This window comes from Suricata suricatta, chromosome 2 (assembly GCF_006229205.1).
Source record: "Suricata suricatta isolate VVHF042 chromosome 2, meerkat_22Aug2017_6uvM2_HiC, whole genome shotgun sequence".
NCBI classification, from domain to species: Eukaryota; Metazoa; Chordata; class Mammalia; order Carnivora; family Herpestidae; genus Suricata; species Suricata suricatta.
In genome coordinates this window covers 88172276-88178672 of record NC_043701.1, presented here as the reverse complement: position 1 = coordinate 88178672, position 6397 = coordinate 88172276, and the positions used below count along the sequence as shown (strand labels likewise).

Below are 6397 nucleotides of genomic sequence, written 5' to 3'. Positions count from 1 at the left end.
CCCTTCGTTTAGCCTTTCATGAGTCTATAGATCACTAAAGTTAGTTTCTCTGTTGGATTTCATGCCACATGCATTTCGCATGATAAATTAACTATCTTTTGAAAATCATAAACCAACACGTACTTACTGATTGAGAGATTTATTGAAGTAGAGAGGTTTTCTCCTAATGAACTACTTATAAATCATTAACCCAACACTTCCTTTGCACTATTTCAGCCACTGCAAAATGATGTCCATTATGTATATTCACTGATTCTGTACATGTACTCGGTTCTAACTTATACCTAATAATCCTGTTCCAGCAATAATCTAGGTATATTTAACATAAAGGTGCTCTCACTATACTTTTGAACTTATCTTTAGGCATCATAAAGATAAGCTGTGCCACTTTTTTTTAATTTTAGAAAAAGTTCTTCAATGCCAAATGATATGTAATATTTATGTAGCACTTGTGTGTCAAGCACCTTTATATGCACTTTATAGATACTGCTCATCTACTTTTGATGATGGCTTTATGATATTTTGATTATGATTATTATCTCCATCTTACATATGGAGAAACTGAGGCATTAAGTAACATCAAGGTCACAGGGCTAGAAAGCAGCAGAGCCAGAAGTAGAACCAGAGTCAGGAATCAGCTCCTAACTGCTACACTACACTGCCTCTCAGGTAAAGGAGCTCCATCTTTGACCCTCAGCCTTCCACTTCTAGAATGAGATCTATTCTTTCTTAGGTAATAATAGAAAGCAAGAGTGGTGGAATTCTCGCAAGCCATAAAACAAGGGCTGGGAGTAGGCGAGAAGTCTGAGTCACTACAGTCTATACAGTCCAGATTTGAAAAAGCCCTAATCACATTAATCATTTTCTTTCCCTTCCATATAAGTCCAGGATCTGACACCTTGAGTGGACCTCATGACCCACCTTCCACTCAAGAAGTAAAGCCAGGGCTGAATTTCCTGCTGCTACAGATGGCTGAGAAGAGGAAGGTAACAGAGCTAAAAGTACACACCCTAGGAATCAGAGACCTTGACAATAATGTACCTGCCACATCATTAATGGGGACTTTGCACTTTTTATCACAAGGTTGAGACAGCGTGGATAGAGGATTTAGATAAGCGTAGGGTTCAGGCATGGCCCTGCCATTTGGCTGGTGAATGACACCACAGAATACATTTAATCTCCCAGAGTATCTGTTTTCTCATTTGCACAAAGGAAACTAAAGCTATTGTATTATGTTATAAGAGATATAACTATAGACACTGTAAAAGCACTACTCAAAGACAAGATGTCATCATTATAGCTAAGCAACCAGAGTCGATTGCCCTTGGTGGTTATGCGCATGATCCATTCTGAATATGGACCACGGGGTCAAGACATTTTTTTCTCTGGAATAGGCCATATTTTATTAGTATTTACATGCAGAGCAATACCTTTTTAATATACCTGTATATATATTCTTTAAGAAATGTTTGTATTCTGCCTTCCAAAATACTGTATTTGGATAATTTGTCTTCTCCCTTTCATAGCTCTCCTTAGTATCTTGACCATATTGATGATACCTAGTAAAATCTTTTTCTGGGAGATATGAAAGATCTGGATACTGGTAAAGAAAGGCTACAGAAAGAGAGGAGTGCTTTTGGTGGGAAATTCTTCACAGATAGCTTGTTTGTAACAAAAGGGTTTAAATCACTTTTCCCTAGCCATTTTTTAATTGGGTATCAAGGGTGTGTGTGTGTGTGTGTGTGTGTGTGTGTGTGTGTGAGTATGCGCACGCTTAGAAAACCTATGATCTTGAAACGTCTTTCCTGAATTACCTTATAAAGTTAATTATTGAATATTACATAAGAAAATAATAGTGAGAAAAATAATCCATGTATTATGTTTTGTCAAAAGAGAAGATAAAATCTATTTTTAAAAACAGATTTATGTAAGTCCTATACTAGAAATTGAGTCTACAATTCAGCAAGTAATTATTCTTTTGGCTTTGTTTAAAGAAGAAGGAAATTATTGCAATTATATCTTTCAAGCTTCTATTTCTTCTGAGGAACATATTTTTTAATGGCAAAGTCCCAGCATAGTGAAAAAGATTTTATTGTTCCAGAGAAAATAATTTCCAGGTAAAATATAGACACAGGTGACAAACTTAGTAAAAAACTATTTCAAACTAACCTCTTTTAAGGAGTTTGGGACCCCAAATAACAGCTCTGACTAGAGAATAAAAAGGTCTGAGTGGAAATGCAGCAAGTTCAAGATAATAGTTACCTTGAGAAGCAGGCAGAAAAGGGAATAAGTTCAGATGTGGTGGTTAAACTTCACCTGCAGTGGAGAAATTTCATTTATATTCATTCAGGGCCATTTTAGTATGACTCTTTACTTCATTTATACTATCCTCCTAGTATTTTTGGAAATCATTTAGATATAAAGCCCATGTGAGAACAGATAACCATCATGTATGTAATAACCATATTTTTAATATCAACACCAAAATAAGTGTACATAATTTTAGCACTTTCATTGAAATGTGAAATATATGCTTTGCATTTCTTCCATATTTAAAAATATGACCTGTTTCTCACCTACTTTCCATGCGAGAAAATAGACAATTATGAAAATAATTGAAAGACAGTTTTTTAAAAAAGCATAATATAAAATACTTTCATAAAATGGTTATATCCCTTGATTGAGAGATGTTCATTTTATGTAAAGTTTTTACTAGTTTGCATGATATCACAAAATGAGATGCTATTGCATTTAATACCGTAACACTATCTGAAAGACAAATTCAAAGACATACTACTTTCTTTCACCATAGATGTAGCTGCAAAAAAACAAAACAAAAAGCTCAATTGTGCTACTGGTGTAGTCACGTGAATACCAAGATAAGAAGAATGATACAATGATGCAGGCTTTAATGATGACTAAATACTAATATGACATCTGCAGATGACTCTTTGGGTCCTGACGTCTACCCGGTGATTGCACCGACTCTGTAGTGAAAGTGTTCTCTGTTAATGCTATCAATCTTCTGCTCTGAAGCTTTCATTAATGAATGTGCCCTTAGATCCAACACTGATGGCTTTCTAAATTTGGAGACTAGATACAGAATCCTTCTATAATAGCAATTAAAAATACATGTGCATTTTTAAAAATCCAATTTAATAGCAACTTCTTTTGGAATTATCCCTTACATATTAGAAGGATTTTTGAACTAGGCTTATTTAAAATATTTTTTACCCATTACCTTTTATATTTATTAGATTAATTAATCTAGAGACACCAACTCTCTCAAATAACACTAAAAATATTCCATATGTTATATTTTGGTTGAAATTTGATCCCTGGATCTAGAAGAAAACTAACATAAGATACAAGAGTAAAAAAATCCTTAGGATATAAGGGTTTGTTTACTAAAGAGCCACAGTTAGTTCTCTTCAAGATTTTGTTGATGTTGAGCCTCTTGTAAAGGATATTAAATTATGTAATGGTGAAGTAATTATGGCTATCCTGCAGGGCAGTGAAAGGTAGCTCCATGTACCACCCCAGAATATGCCACTTTGGCATATTGATAATTTTGAGCTGTAGTTACTTGAAAAATAGCAGAGGAAGGAGAAACCTTCTCTAAGCTCCCTTTATCTGTCTAAAGACAGAATCTCCAAAAGGTACTGCATTGTCCTAAATCTACCCAGAAGTTTCATCAACCAGAAAAGACTGACTCTCACCACAAGAAAGAAGTCCGTTGCACACCCAGGAAATCACAAACTATCATAGCACCCATCTGTTTTACTGAGGGCACATTCATCTTTCCAAAAATCATTTATTCTCCTGTAAAAGGCCTATACTCCTCCTCCCCTTTCTCTACTAAGATAGTATTTCTATGAGTTACTCATTTTTTCCTGGGGATCTCTCATGTATACATGAGTTGTACGTGTTAATAAACATTTATTTTTCCCTTGTCTGGCTTGTACCATGAGCTAAGAACTCAGAGGGAGGAGGGGTGGATTTTTTGTCTCCTCTAGAGTAGATAGCAGAAAAGTTCTAAATATTAAATGATAATATCACTTATATTGACCGAGGTTTAGACTGGAAGTGACACAGCCTCTAAAAATGTCATTTCCACTACAGCGTGGAAATGGGAATGGGAGAGAAGTCCTTCGATATGAAATCCACATGTGTCTTCATGAAAGAACATTTCCCGATTTACAGGCAGATTTCTGCAAACCTTCCCCAAATGGCAGCTACTCAAATTAAAATATAATTATGCTTGGTTTCTTCAGGCCAATAAAGGGTTAGCACATAGGATGTTTTCTCTTCTCTGAAATAATTCAATAACACACCAGGATCACTTTTTAATTTATTTCATTATAATAGTAGGATGCTCATAGTAGAAATCTCCAACTGTTCAGAGGGTAAAAAGCAAAAAGCAAAAATCTTTTTTACCCAAAACAACCCTGCAGTTTTACTCCACAGAGGTAAACACTGTTTACAGTTTCCTATGTACCTTTTCAAAATTCTTGTAATTTGCATTAATTTTTAACTCTTTTCCAAAAAGTTAAATTATGTCTTAAATCTTAAATATTCCAAAGATAATTCTTAAATATTAAATTCTTAAAGATTCCAAAGATAATAATTATCAATTATCTTGATTTGGACAAAAATAAAAAGAAATAAGTAATGCATATGATGGATGAATACATCAATTGACAACTTGCTCATATGGAAGCTTTTGATTTTTTTGTGCATAGATACAGCCTTGCGTGCTAACAATCATATAGGTATGACATAGCCATCACAAATGATCTAAACTTCCTCAAAAGGAAAACTTAAAAGTTACCAGAATATTACTATTTATCACCTAGAAACTCTCCTATATTGGCAAAATTTTAAAAATCATTTTAAATATCAAGTTTTGAATATTTTACATAAAATTTTTCATTCTAAACTCTACTGAGGTGGGAGAAGCAATTAACAATTGTTTGGGGAGTGGGAAACTCCCCTGGCTGTTTTTAGTGTAATTTGTGGAAATGTGGTGTGTTTCATGGATAAATGTTTGCCCGCTCCAGCCATCTGCATCACCATTTTAAAACCTTGCAACAAATGGCAGTATTAATTCCAAAACACAGCCTCCAAATAGGCCAAAGATTTCTGGAGTGCAATACAAGTTGCACAGACATTAGGAAATCTCTTTAGTGACGCAAATGAAGAATTCAAAGGAAAATATTTTTTATCCTAATGAAGGAAGAGAGGGGAACGTATGGTAAGAAAGAATTATGAGAACAGAATGGGCAGGATTCCAATTTACTTAATTATATCCGATTTATCTTCATTTGCAATGTATGTTCCTCATATTGAAACTAAGGCTTTCTCAAAGTTACTAATAAATAATCCTGACATATGAAAATAATAAAATAGTTAATAGATATTTATTAACATTCTGTAGATGAAAATGGAATTGCCTGAGGTTAAAGACAAAATGATAAATGATCAACAATGGTAAAATAGTTTCATAAATCTGATCTCCTGCTAAAAATAAAATTTTGAATTTTAGCAGGATAAGAAATCTTAGGAAAGAATGTGTAGCTCTGGGAAGAGGTCTTTCCCTATCTTGGCCTCTAGATTTTTGGCAGGAAACATGCTTATGACAACTTTTCTTTTGCTGACCTTACAGAAAACATATAAACATCTATATGTCCGTTCTTCCTATTCTTTTGTTCCAGAAAATCCCTGAAAACTGCTGGTGGCTGTTTGGTTGGGTACATGCCTACCTGAGTCTTGAGAAGACATCTGTTCCTTAGCAAACCTCGTCTGGACAGAGGAAAAAAAAAGGTCTTAAAAACAAAATTCACATTTGGAAAAATAAGGTTATCCAAATCTTGTTTTGCCTTTGACTTCAAAGGACTCCTATATAGGATAAACTTTGAGGAATATGAAAAGAGAAGGATTTGGCTCAAAGAACAGAAGGATCAAATCAAAGTACAAAGTTGTGAGAAAAGCCTGAAAAACATTTCAGTGCGGTTGAAGCCATTGGCCGTGCACTTTGAACAAAACCAAGTTCACTCAGAGAAATGAACGAAGTAAAGAAGCAGGTGATGCTAACGATGGCATTTTAATTGTTATAATTGAATAATATAACTTACTTAAGCTTGAAGAATTTTATCTTTTTATCCAAAGCCAAAGAAAACTGATATATATTATTGAATACTGCAAGTTTTTATTTACTGTTAATTCTGAATGTGGAGAGTAATTAATTATTCAAATATACTTGGGGTAAAAAAAATCACTATAGTACTTACTCGAATTCCTAAAAATCAACATTTTACATATAAATTACAGTAGTCACCTTAACTATATAGTATCTCTACTCAAAGATGTCATATACTTACTACTCTAGTAATGCTAT

At 33.9% G+C, this 6397-nt stretch overlaps 1 long non-coding RNA gene across 1 annotated transcript; it reads left to right on the top strand.

Annotated features, from left to right (window-relative positions):
- Window positions 1-800: 800 nt before the first annotated feature.
- Window positions 801-6196, top strand: LOC115306880. Its single transcript, XR_003915475.1, has 2 exons — window positions 801-986; window positions 5715-6196. It is a non-coding gene; the product is annotated as an uncharacterized LOC115306880 (long non-coding RNA).
- The last annotated feature ends 201 nt before the right edge of the window (window positions 6197-6397 follow it).